The following is a 14,295-nucleotide window of genomic DNA, read 5'->3' as shown; positions in this document are numbered from 1 at the left end:
ATAAATGCTGACCTCAATTCTCTCACACTTATCCATTCCCGAGTTATATTTGGTTAAAAAGGAACTGGAGCGCAAACGTTTCTTAGGGCATTAATTTGAATGATATTTATTAGGCTCATGGGGTGCAAAGTAGTCAGCCAGGCCCCCCTGTTATCTCAAACCTGACGAATGCACCTTCTGTTTCTAATTCCTCCCGCTCCCTCTTGAGCTCTAGAAATTCTGACTCACTTAAACCTTTTCACAGAAACAACTCCACAGATTCCAGCAGCTCCTCCTCCAAATCGTGTCTGCATGTCATCATGCAGCTCTGTCAGAAAATGTCTGTCAGCAAAAGTTTATACACAGCCATATTTGCCATATTTTCCCATTAATTTTTTCTTTCTTTTTTTCTTTCTTTCTTTCTTTCTTTCTTTCTTTCTTTCTTTCTTTCTTTCTTTCTTTCCCTTTTCCTGCTTTCTTTTTTCTTTCTTTCTTTTTTTTCTTTTCTTTCTTTCTTTTTTGAGATGGAGTTGCTCCATCGGCCAGGCTGGAGTGCAGTGGCGATCTCACCTCATAGCAGCCTCCACCTCCTGGGCTCAAGTGGTTCTCATCTCAGCCTCCTGAGTAACTGAGATTACAGGTGCTCGCCACCACACCTGGCTAATTTTTGTGTTTTTGATAGAGTTGGGGTTTCACCATGTTGGGCAGGCTGGTCTCAAATTCCTGACCTCAAATGATCCACCCACCTTAGCCTCCCAAAGTGATGAGATTACAAGCGTGAGCCACTGTGCCAGCCTAATTTCCATTTTCATTTCAAACATGCACTCACATAGAAAGAAAAATTACATGAAGGTATAGTAAAAATCACATTTACAATCATAAAATTTACCTCTTAGTACATTTATATTTTAAAATTTACATTTCTTGTCTATGAATGGAAACCATAGGTTGGATGTTTGTATGACTGGGTGTATCCATAAGGTCAGAACACTAATCGACAGAACAATACTGTGTGGAAGGTGGTCTCTAGTGGAATGCTACTGAGTTGCCAATACAGTCTTAGAAATGAGTCTCGAAAGATAATGGTCTGCTCATCACATTCATTCAAGACAGAAAACTCTGATAGTAAAAGTGTAGGATGAATTAAAAACAAACCACCACCAGTAACAACAATGACAACAACAACTAAAAGCTCAAGCCTTGGCAGTCTCATGATCTAAGCAGAAATGATGATCTAAAAAAATACAACTTAATAAGTATGACATTGAGTTGAGCATTCCCATTAAAATACCAGAATACCACTACTTAACAGCACTTTATAACTGAAGGATTTTGTAATTTAGAGACTTTGAAATTTTTCAGGAATTTCTAGCATAATCCACTGGGCAAAAATCCAAGTAAGTCTGCTCTTGGACCATATTCAGAGAAGCTCAAGAAGCAAGGGAGATATTAATCCCAATGTATTCACCTGGAACTGTGGTAGGGTCTGTGGGAGGGCATTGGCCAACTCATATAGGTCCAGGTGTGAGCAAACAGAATAAGGAAAGATGAGAGGAAATGATGATGTTCAGTTTAATACTCTCTTCAAATAATTAAAGATTTTAATGTAGTAAAAGGAATAGACTTTTATCTCCAATGTCAGTGCAGCCTGGTGCTGGACTCGCCACACTGTCTTCCACAATGGTTGAAATAATTTGTATTCCTGCCAACAGTGTAAAAGTGTTCCTATTTCTCCACAGCCTCCCCAGCATTTGTTGTTTCTTAACTTTTTAATAATCACCATTCTGACTGGTGTGAGATGGTATTGCATTGTGGTTTTGATTTGCATTTCTCTAATGATCAGTGATGTTGAACTTTTTAAAATATGTTTGTTGTCTTCTTTTGAGAAGTGTGTGTTCATGTCCTTTGCCCAGTTTTTAATGGTGGTGTTTGGTTTTTTTCTTATAAATTTATTTAAGCTTCTTGTAGATTCTGGATATTAGACTTTTGTCAGATGGATAGATTGCAAACATTTCTCCCATTCTGTAGATTGTCTGTTCACTCTGATGATAGTTTCTTTTGTTGTGCAGAAGCTCTCTAGTTTAATTAGATCCTAATTGTCAATTTTCATTTTTGCTGTAACTGTTTTTGATGTTCTCACCATTAGATCTTTGTTTGTCCCTATATCCTGAGAGGTATTGCCTAGATTTTCTTCTAGGGTTTGTATAGGTTTGGGTTTAACATTTAAGTCTTTAATCCACCTTGAGTTAATTTTTGTGTAAGGCATAAGGAAGGGTTCTAGTTTCAGTTTTCTGCATATGGCTAGCCAGTTCTCCAAGCACTATTTATTAAATAGAGAATCCTTTCCCTTTCCCATTACTTGTTTTTGTCAGGTTTGTCAAAGTGTGCTAGCTGGTTCTTTTGCCCATTAGTTGACACAGTTTCTTCACTGTGTCGATGCTTTTTACCATTTGGTACATTTTTGGAGTGGCTGGTACTGGTCGTTCCTTTCTATGTTTACTGCTTCTTTCAGGAGGTCTTGTAAGGCAGGCCTGGTGGTGATGAAATCTCTGAGCAATTGCTTGTTCGTAAATCTTATTTCTCCTTCGCTTATGAAGCTTAGTTTGACTGGATATGAAATTCTGGGTTGAAAGTTCTTTCCTTTAAGGAAGTTGAATATTGGTCCCCACTCTCTTCTGGCTTGTAGGCTTTCTTCTGAGAAATCCACTGTGAGTCTGATGGGCTTCCCTTTGTGGGTAACCTGACCTTTCTCTCTGGCTGCCCTTAGCATTTTTTTCTTCATTTAAACCCTGGTGAATCTGATGATTATGTGCCTTGGGGTTGCTCTTCATGAGGAATATCTTTGTGGTGTTCTCTGATTTACTGGACTTGAATATTGGCCTGCCTTGCTAGGTTGGGGAAGTTTTCCTGGATGATATCCAGAAGAGGGTTTTCCAGCTTGGATTCATTTTCTCCGTCACATTCAGGTGCACCTATCAAACGTAGATTAGGTCCTTTCACATAATCCCATATTTCTTGGTGGCTTTGTTCATTTCTTTTTACACTTTTTTCTCTAATCTTGCCTTCTCATTTTATTTCACTGATTTGATCTTCAATCTCTGATATCCTTTTTTCTGCTTGGTCGATTTGGCTATTGAAACTTGTGTATGCTTTGTTAAGTTCTTGTGTTGTGTTTTTCAGCTCCATTAATTCATTTATATTCTTCTCTAAGCTGTTGATTCTCATTAGCATTTCATCAAAACTTTTTTCAACGTTCTTAGTTTCTTTGTATTGCATTAGAACATGTTCTTTTAGCTTAGAGAAGTTTGTTTTTACCCACATTCTGAAGCTTGTTTCTGTCAATTCGTCAAACTCATTCTCCATCCAGCATTGTTCCCTTGCTGGTGAGGAGTATGATCCCTTGGAGGAGAAGAGATTTCCTGGTTTTGGATGTTTTCATCTTTTTTGCACTGGTTTTTTCCCATCTTTGTGGATTTATCTACCTGTGGTCTTTGTAGTTGGTGACTTTCAGATGGGGTCTCTGAGTGGACATCCTTTTTGTTGATGATGAAGTTATTTCTTTCTGTTTTTTAGTTTTCCTTCTAACAGTCAGGCCCCTCTGCTGTAGGATGGCTGGAGGTCCACTCCAGACCCTGCTTGCCTGGGAATCACCTGTGGTGGCTGCAGAACAGTAAGGGTTGATACCAGTTTCTTCTTCTGTTATCTTTGTCACAGAAGGATATCCACAAGATGTCAACCTGAGCTCTCCTTTATGAGATGTCTCTTTGGATATATGGGGGTTGGGGAGCTGCTTGAGGAGACGGTCTGTCCCTTATAGGAGCTCAAGTGCTGAGCTGTGAGCTCCATCATTCCATTCAAAGCTGCTGGGCAGGTACTTTTAAGTCTGCTGCAGTGGAACTCATAACTGCCTTTGTTCACCAGGTGCTCTGTCCTGGGAATGTGGGGCTTTATTATAAGTTCCTTACATGCTGCTGCCTTTTTTCAGAGGTGCCCTGCCCACCGAGGAGGTAACCTAGTCACAGTCTGCCAGCAGAGACATTGCTGAGCTGCCATGGGCTCTACCCAGCTGTTGTGTGAACCTCCTTGTGGTTTTGTTTATAGAGGTATAGATAGAACTACCTCGGTAATGGCAGTCTGCCTCAGTAATGGCAGACTGTCTCTGTAATGGTGGACTGTCTCAGTAATAGTGGATTGCCTCGGTAATGGCAGACTGTCTCAGTAATGGCAAACTGCCTCAATAATGGCAGACTGCCTCAGTAGTGGTGGACTGCCTTGGTAATGGTGGATGCCCTTCCCCTCACAGAGCTGGAACATCCCAGGTCCAGCTGAGCTTGCTGTGAAACTCTCAATCCAGAGCATTTCAGATTGCTGGTCTTTGTGGGTGTGGGACCCACTGAGCCAGATAACCTGGCTCCCTATTTCAGCTCTCATTTTCAGTTGAATGGGCCACTCTCTCTCCCAGGCATTCCAGGCATCAGTTGAAATGGCAGCCCAGATTTGTGTGTTTTTGTGTGGAGACCAGCTGCACTGGCTAAAGCAGCTGTGCTGGAGACTCATGGCACTTTTCCACGCGGGAATCTCCTGGTCTGTGGGCAGTAAAAACTCATTTGGAAATGCAGTGATCACTCACCATCTGCATTCTCACTGGGAAGTGCACTCCAGAGCTGTTCCTGTTCGGCCATCTTGGATCTTCAGTTCTTTCCAATCTTATTACTGTAATATGTCTTCATAAACTGGTAAGGCAGGTCTTACCTATTTGTGCTTCTATTTCATATTTTACTTACTTTTATGTGGCCCTTTAAACTTTCATGTAAATATTATAGTGACATATTTTCCTTTCTCAAAAAAAATTCAACTGGAATTTTTATTGAAACTGTCTTGAATTCATACTTTGATTTGGGGAAAGCCAGCATGTTTATAATATGAAAATGTCCCTTCCAAGATCATGGGTTTTCTCTCCATTAAACTTGCTGTGTCACTCACTAAAACTATTTTTTTCAGCTCTCAGCTCCTTCCATTTGACAGACAGCTGCGTCTTCTTTCACATTGCCAGCCACATCCCTGAGACACCATGGTGAAGGTGAAGGTCAGAATCAATGGATTTGGTTGTATCTGGTACCTGGTCAGCAGGGCTACTTTTAACTCTGGTAAATATTGTCACCATCAATGACTCCTTTATTGGCCTCAACTACATGGTCTACATGTTTCAGTATGATTTCACCCATGGCAAATTCCGTTGCACCATCAAGGCTGAGAATGGAAAGCTTATCATCAATGGAAATCCCATCACCATCTTCCAGGAATGAGATCCCTCTAAAATCGAATGGGGCAATGTTGACACTGAGTTTGTCATGGAGTCCACCAGTGTCTTCACCACCATGGAGAAGGCTGGGATTCAATTGCAGGGAGAAGCAAAAAAAAACCTATCATCTCTGCCCTTCTGCTGATGCTCCCATATTCGTGATGGGCATGAACCATGAGAAGTATGATAACAGCCTCAAGATGGTCAGCAATGCCTCCTACATCCCCAAACGCCTAGTGCCCCTGGCCAAGGTCATCTGTGACAACTTTGGGATCATGGGAAGACTCATGGCCATAGTCTATGCCACCCAGAAGACTGTGGATTACCCCTCTGGGAAACTGGTGGGACAGCAGCAGGGCTGTGGGCAAGGTCATCCCTGAGCTGAACAGGAAGCTCACTGGCATGGCCTGCTGTGTCCCCATTGCCAACGTGTCAGTCATGAACTTGACCTGCTGTCTGGAAAAAACTACCAAATATAATGGCAGCAAGAAAGTGGTGAAGCAGGCATCAGAGGGGTCCCTCAAGGGCATCCTGGGATACATTGAACACCAGATTGTCTTTGCTAACTTCAACAGTGACACCTGCTCTTCTGCCTTCAATGCTGGGGGCGGCATTGCCCTCAACAACCACTTTGTCAAGCATATTTCCTGGTATGATAATGAATTTGGCTACAGCAACAGGCTGGAGGACCTCATGGCCTACAAGGGCTCCAAGGAGTAAGACCTCTGGACCACTAGCCCCAGCAAGAGCACAAAAGGAAGAGACACCTGCATTGCTGGAAAGCCCCTGCCACACTCAGTCCCCCGCCACACTGAGAGTCTCCCCTCCTCACAGTTTCCATGCAGACTCCCTGAAGAGGGAGGGGCCTAGGGAGCCCCACCTTGTCTTTACCATCAATAAAGCCCTGTGTGCTCAGCCAAAAAAAAAAATAAATAAAATATTTTTCTACAAAGTTTCTGTGGATTAATGAGTAATTCTTAAAAACTCTAGTTTTGACTGATATTTGGAATAATATTTTATTATATTTCCTAGTTTATATGTCAGTGTAAAAGATATTAAGATTTCTTAAGTTGTTCTTATCTAAAAATTGTGTTGAATTCTCTTACTAGTTCTTATAGTTGGAAGTTTTTCTGGATAGATGATTATATTATCTGCAAATAATAACAGTTTTATCTCCTTTCAGGTCTTACATCTCCTGCTTATTCTTTATTGCTTATGGGATTGGTCATAAGCTTATATAAAAATGTTAATTAATAGGAGTGATGATAGGCATCTTTATATCATTTACAATTTCAGAGAAAATATTAAAATACCCCTAATCTGTATAATGTTTAACATAACTTTTAGAGTAGACAACTTTAACAAGTTGAAGAAATTCCTTTATATTTCCAGTTAACAAGTTTTATTGTACATATGTGTTGGATTGATCAAGAACTTTTTCTGCATCAATTCAGATAATCCTGCATTTTATACTTTACTCTTAGTTGGTGTAATAAATTCTGTTGATATATTTATAATTGTGTATCATCTTGCATTCATGAGTAAGTCTTATTTAATTACTGTGTCTTTTTATCATACTGTTGGATTTTCTTAGCTATATCTTATTTAAGATATTTACATTTATGTTCAAAATGAACCATGCCTATAAATGTTGGGGTGAATTGGCCTTATCTAATTATACAATGAAAATTGGGACCAGGTGTGGTGGCTCACGCCTATAATCTTAGCACTTTCAGAGCCAGAAGCAGGGGAATTGCTTGAGTCCAGGAGTTTGAGACCAGCCTGAGTAACACAGTGAGACCCTACCTCTACAAAAAATAAAAAAATTAGCCAGACATGGTGGTGTGTGCCTGTTGTCCCAGCTACTCAGGAGGCTGAGAGATAGGAGGATCACTTGAGCTTGGAAGGTAGAGGCTGCAGTGAACTCTGATCATACCACTGCACTCCAGCCTAGGTGACAGAGTGAGATCCTGTCTTATAAAAAAAAAAAAATGCAGTTTTTGGTCTTTTTAAAATATTTGGAGGGAAATAACTTATATAAAACAGGAATTGTTTCTTAAAAGTTTAGTAGAACTTATTAATAAAACCATCTGAGCTTTAGAGCCTTAGTGAGGAGAAAGATATTTTTAGTGTTATATTTATATGTATGTACTGGGTGCCAATTAAAAATATGTTTAAAACCATTTCAAAGACCCTGGTTAAGGCAGCGAATAAAGCTCTTAGTTTTGGCATAACTCGTTTTTAGGGTGTGATTTCTCTTCCGCCGCTCACTTCCCACCCTCTTCTTCATATTCCCTGAGGGAGTCGCACTGCCTGGCACTTGGTAGATGCTTTTTGGTTGAACTGATCAAATTTGGGTACCTAGTATCATTCACCTCCTTCCTGGCCCAGAAGCCTAAGGGAGACCTACCTGCTTCCTCTCACTCTAAATAGGCACCAATTATTCTATCCAGTACAAATTGTCCTTTAGCACCTTAAACTTCAAGTATTAGAAATAAACTATGGTAACAATATTAGTGAGTCCACCATGGCCACGGCCCATGGGAAATTCTTCAGCCAATTCTGTCTATCCCACCTTGGCCAGGGGACGGAACTTTGGGCCCCCATGTCTTCACAAGCTCCCAAGTGCCAGCCTCTGCCCAAGGGTCTTACTTATAAGTGTTCCATCTACAGAGGGCAAGGACTCATAGGTGATGTGGGGTTGGACCACCCACACCAAGGCCACTGAACCACTTACTGGTCGTTGAGAACAGAAATCCTGTAGTCAGGAACACAGCTCCCTCTTTCTCTCTGTGGCTCATTTCTCAGCCCCATGTCTGTTTGTTGTTGTTATTTTTGTTCGTTTGTTTTTGTAGTTTTGGGTACACACACACACACACACACACACACACACACACACATATCAGAATGACTTAATCATCTTTGAGGCAAAAATCAGCTCAGCAGCCAGGCTTCTGAGTCTTTGCAACTCACATTTGTGTTAAAGAGTCTTTGGAACATTCTCAGTTTGATGTCAGCTAGAGGTTCTTATCAGGTACCAACAAAAGATAAAAGAGGAAGAAGACAATAGAAAACAGAGAGGCTAATACTCAAGAGATGTAGCTCTGCCACACATCCACACTCACGTGTACCCACACACTCTGGAATTATCCTCCTGTTAAGTGAATGGACAACCAAATGCTCTGCCTATGGGGTAGCCCTGCTCTGCCTATGGGGTAGCCCTGCTCTGTCTATGGGATAGTCCTGCTCTGTCTATGGGATAGCTCTGCTCTGCCTATGGGATGGCCCTGCTCTGGCTATGGGATAACCTTACTCTGTCTGTGAAATAAATTTTCTCTGCCAGTGGGATAGCCCTGCTCTGCTGTACACCATTGCTCTGATCTTTTACTGCCACCTTGCTCTTAAATTATTTTCTGAGTGAAGCCAAGCACTCTCTCAGGCTAAGCCCCAGTTTTTGCATCCACCTGTCTTGCATCAGTACTATTGGGCTTGCCACTTGAACCCATGGACATGTAGCAGGACTCCCCTGAGACCACAAAACACAATGTCTACCTGCTTTGGAGTCTGACAGCTAATGAATACACATGGGGCAGAATTGAGTCCTAGCTTTTTAAGTTATAACAGTGTGCTTGGTGGCAGCTTGTAGTGGAAACTCACCTCTAGCTACTAGTGATTGACAATGTTACTAACAACCTGAAAGCTGTTTGCTAACCCATGCCTCCTACCACCCAATCCGGAACCCTCACAAAGCCAACCGAACCAAGGATTGGTGCCTGAAACCAAAGGCAGACCTCTACACAGGGGTTTAGGGCCAAATTACCCAAAGTGGCCCCTACTGAAATCTTTCCCTGGGAATTTAAGTCGGACATGTACAATGGCAGTGGCCAGGAGCAGACGTATTGCAGGGAGAAGGCAAGTAGCGGAGCTCACGAGACAGAGCAAAGAGAAAGCGTCAGGGGGAGCAGGAGGCACAGGAGCAGAAACGTGTCACGGCACAATTGTGACAAAGCCAGTGGAGGAAGAAACCTGGGCCCTAGAGCCGCTGGGAAATAAGGCTACCACCAGACAACCAGGAGTCCCACTGGATCCCGAGGGCGGCTCAGGACTGTGGGGTGAGCAGCCAGCAGAACAGAATGTCTGAGGTCCAGACAGTATGGTCATGGTGGCTGCCCCACTGCCTGACTTCTGGCCCATAGATCAAAAACATTAAGAAATACTGGTGAAGACATGTTTAAAACCTGCAAACACTGACATGCATTGTGAAGACAAGAAAGATACCAATTGGTTTGTTAGCTAATGCCATAACTTTAGCAGACCTCCCTTATTTATTAAATAAGAAAGCATTCTTTCCTGGAAGCTGTTTCTGTGTTAAGCAGAACCTAACACAGCCTAATTAGAGCTCTTATCAGGATCTTCATATGGATGTTTTAGGAAATAAGAGTCAAATGGCAGAAAGCTTTAAATATCAAAGTTTTGGGGACAGGAGAGATTGGAGAACATGATGATGAATTAATTCAATCGTTGCACAAACATGTGGCTGCCTCTATATGAAGGGCATTCTGGGTGATAAAAGCAGGGCACCATGGTGTCTTTTCTCAAACAGCTCGAAATGCAGTAGAGCTGAAAGTCTTCTACAAAATTTCCATGATGAAAGGCAGTGTGGGATATAATAGAGGCATGAACAAAACATTTAAATGTAGATAATGTCATGTGAATATGCTTATATAAATCTGTCTTTACTCAGAAACAAGAGTCCTTTCCTGAGCTCCTTGTAATTCACTTTTCCGTCTTGCTTTAATAAGAATTGCTGCTATTGAAACTTTTGATTGACCAAGATTTCAGAGGGGCTGTTGACTTTTCCTTTGTGTTTACTATCCATTAGATGTTTATTATGATCAATGAACAGACTAAAGAAGGTTCAAACTAAAGTTTTGTTATTAACGTGAGAAACAATATTGATAAGGATGGTTTTCAGCATAAATACGTATCTTACTAGTACACATTAGGTAACTGACATACTCATAAAAAGTGCCTACTAAGGTCTGACTTTGTGTCCCCACCCAAATATCATCTTGAGTTGTAATCTGAATTGTAATGCCCACGTCTTGGTGGAGGAACCCTGTGGGAGGTGATCAGATAGATCAGGGGGTGGTTCCCCCATGCTGTCCTGATGATAGTGACTGAATTCTCATGAGTCTGATGGTTAGATAAGGGGCTTTTCTCCCCTTTGCTCTACACACTTTTCTCTCCTGCCACCATGGGAACAAGGACATGTTTGCTTCCCCTTCCACCATGATTTCAAGTTTCCTGAAACCTCCCCACCCATGCGGAACTGTGAGTCAACTAAACCTCTTTCCTTTATAAATTACCCAGTCTCTGGCAGTTCTTTACACAGCATGATAACAGACTAATACAGTGTCTTCTCTGGGATGAAGCCAGCACAGAGGAAAATCAGACACAAATGACAGAACCAGAGAGTCTTTTTTATTTGAACAATTGCTTCTGATGTCCAGTCATGCTACAAAAGCTAATAAACTTAGACCGATCTGTGCTCATTTTTATTTGTGCAGTCCTTGTACTGTAATATCCTTAGGACTATTCCTGTTATAAAGCAAACTTTTGGAAAGCTTTTCATCATACCTACTACTCTCTAGAATAGTATATAGGGCCTAAAATTTTGCTTACATTTTGGAAGTTATTTCCATAAAACTATCTAGTATTGATGCATTTCTAAAATTTCTTCTATGATTGATTATAAGTACAACGACCAGGCAAGATTTTTTTCTGAAGTGGAGCACTTTTGAGGGTAAAAATGAGTGCTAACCAGGTAGATGCAAAGAAAACAGATATAAAACAATATACTCCTAGACAAACCAGGTGATATTGTGGGTTTTGGCAAGAAAGGAGTTAGCTGCTCCTCTGTAATCTGTTCTCTCTCTCAGAGACCCATGGAAAACAAACAAAATAAAACTGAAGAAATTATCTGGTCACATTTAGTAAATGTATGAATCAGATTTCTTCATGATATTTACTGGGGGAAAGAAAATGGAGCGTCCTCTACTATAAAATGCTATTATCAGGCTGTCCCTGGTCTACCTAGGTTGTGTACAATAAGCAAGCACAGGATTTATAGATTTATATTGCAACAGGGCCCCTGGAAAATGTCAACGTCAAATTCTTGCTTCAAAAGGGTCTCGTGATTACCTCTGCCTTTTGAATCACTAGTAAAGCTTCACAAGGGCACAATTTATGATTTTTTTATAACTCTGATTTGACAATTTGACCTAATTTTCTAATTTTTTAATTAGATAATTGTGCAGAATATATGCTTATTTTTTTCCCAATCTCTTCTCTCCCTTTGCTTAGATAGCCGTCCTTAATCCTAAAATAATGTACTTGAGTCTTTCATTTCCTTGATTGCCTTTGCCTTTAGAATTCTGCCTGCCACAATTGCATACACAATGCCACAGATGGAAAGCCATTTTCACCCATAAATACTTCAGTGTGCATTTTCTGAAAGCAAGAATATTATCTTATGTAACCACAGGGCAATGATTAAAATCAAGAATTAACCTTGATAGAGTACTGGAATCTAATCGACAAACCTCTTCCAAATGTTGCCAGGTGTTCCACTAACTCTCTCCACAGAGAAACTTAACAACAGGCAGGCTTCCAGTCCAGACTGCAGCCCAGGATCTCATGCTGTGCTTGGCTGTCTTGTCTTTTCAGCCTCCTTTAATTGGAAACATCTCTTTGGTTTTTCTTTGTCTTTCACAATCTTGATTATTTAAAGTGTATGGCCTATACAGTTTTTCAAAAGACGCTTCTTAAACAATGTGCGGGACTTGAAGGATAATTTACTTAGGATCAGTTTCATTAGAACCATTCACTCCTATTGAAAGACTGAGAAAGCCCTGCAAACGACAGGCTTAAATAAAAATGATAAAAGCAAAATACTAAAATTATACAATTAAAAAATATATTCAAGGTTTTTATTTTTTGTTTTCTTTGTTTACTGTCAAACATTATCAAAGTAACTTCCTGAAATATCAACATAAAAATATGAGTAACCATGCTACTATGAAGAAAAAAGTGTATTTCTAAGTACCAATTTGTCTTCTCAGCTCATTTTTATTTGATGTGGATCAAAACATACAGTTGACAACTTAGAAGATAAAAGAAAATGTTATATCTGAACATGTACACACCAGTTACTTGATGTTTAATAGAGTAATGGGATAGGTGTTGGGGGACAATCAAAGACTAGAAAAAAAAGTCAGAAGATGATGCAACCAACTGATGGTCTGCCAGCAGTGGATATACTACTCTCCAGGCACACCCAGTTCTGCAAAAAACAGCACGTTTTCCATTTGCATGTGTTGTGGTGCTTTGGGTTTTTACTGGACACCTTTGACTAGTGTGGCGTATAGTAATCTTACCTGCTTTCTCTGTTTCCACATATGTTTCCTGGATTGGATGGTTTGATCCTACTGGAATTTAACCTAACTTAATTGATACTTCTTCAGGTTTTCGTTGGTTTCTTATGTGGCTCATTCTTTTCATAGTCAATCCTACCATAAAACCATCTTGCCCACCACCTTCCAGGCAACAGGATCATGGTTTTCCAGGGTGTTTGCATGTTTATTGCACTTTTCTTTCTAGTGTATCGGATGCTAAAAATGTGTGTTTTTTGAATGCTTAAGTATTTCCATGGATGTAGTCACTTTAGGGGTATATGTGTGTGCCTACATCATCATCCGTATTAGTTACATCATTTAGACCCTAAATCGGTTAGTTTATCCCTGTCTCCCAGAGCGTGGGAGGAGCGCCAAACGCTCCAGCACGCTGCAGTTCGTTTCTGCTTTGCTCTACTTTCGTGGGGGAGCCCTTTCAAGGCACATCCAACTTCTTTTCCATTCAGGAAACCCTTCCTACGCCTCCCTCAAATTCCTCTGATTTTGTTTTCTTTGCTAAGTCGGTTTTTCTCTCTCTATGCCCACGTTTATTAGCCAACCTCTCATCTTTCTTTCCACCTGCTCGGGATTCCCGCAGGCTTTCCAAGGGCGCCCTGCGCAGCCGCCACTCGCCGCCCCGCGGTGTCCGTGTCTGCACGGCTCCTAGCACGCACTGCAGGTCTGTGATCCCGCTTCAGCTGCTGGAACCCTTTCTCGGGACTTCATCGCAGACTGTCAAATCTGGCATTTTATTTTTACTTCATTGCCTTTCTAAGTTTGTTCTTTCCAAAAACTTTCTTGATCTTGACTCAAATGGCGTTTGTCTTCTCGTATATACAATACAACACTTTTAAAATATTTTAAAAATATTTCTGTAGAATCTTGGAGTACATCATTTTAGATATGTCTATACTTTATCTTTCAGCCACATACACACACACACACACACACACACACACACACACACACACACACTTGAATCCTGCTGCCAGTGAAATCACCTTCTCTGTGCATACCCAGCAGGCAGGTGGCTGTGCAGAGCCAATGCCGGGCTTCTTCCCAAGCCACCTAGTGCAGCCCTGCTGCTCCCACTCACGCAGTCCTGGGATGCTGCATCAGGGGCACCTCAAGAACACATGCCCAGGAGGGGTTGTCAGGAGCAGAAGTGGTGACAGAACTCAGCATCTTTATTCCTTTTCAACTGGCCTCTTTCTTGAAGTAAGTCTTCTTAATCGGCTTCCATCTACTTGACAATTATCAAAGATTTCTCGCTGACCCTAAGCAGAGGTCACCTGCCATCTGTCACCTGGGCAGGGTGCCCTCACGCTTGTCACAGGGTTTGTAAGAGTCTCTTGCATGCCTTTCTGGGACCCCCATTGAGGGATGGGGGTCCATTCAATACTCACCTCTTTCCTGCTGTTTTCCGTCTTCCATTCAGGCGATGATGCTTTTGGCTAACCAGAGACAGGTGGAGGAGCATATTCTTCCAGGTGCTCAGCTGATGCCCCTGGAGACCACTGGGCTTCGGAGGCAGGGGACAGCCTTCTGAGGAGATTTCCA

At 41.4% G+C, this 14,295-nt stretch overlaps 1 pseudogene; it reads left to right on the top strand.

Annotated features, from left to right (window-relative positions):
• The first annotated feature begins 5,050 nt into the window (after nt 1–5,050).
• Nucleotides 5,051–6,001, top strand: LOC101031905 (glyceraldehyde-3-phosphate dehydrogenase pseudogene; annotated as a pseudogene).
• The last annotated feature ends 8,294 nt before the right edge of the window (nt 6,002–14,295 follow it).

Source organism: Saimiri boliviensis, chromosome 4 (assembly GCF_048565385.1).
Source record: "Saimiri boliviensis isolate mSaiBol1 chromosome 4, mSaiBol1.pri, whole genome shotgun sequence".
NCBI lineage: Eukaryota > Metazoa > Chordata > Mammalia > Primates > Cebidae > Saimiri > Saimiri boliviensis.
Note: the sequence above shows the minus strand (reverse complement) of the source record. Positions and strands in the feature narration are given on the sequence as shown.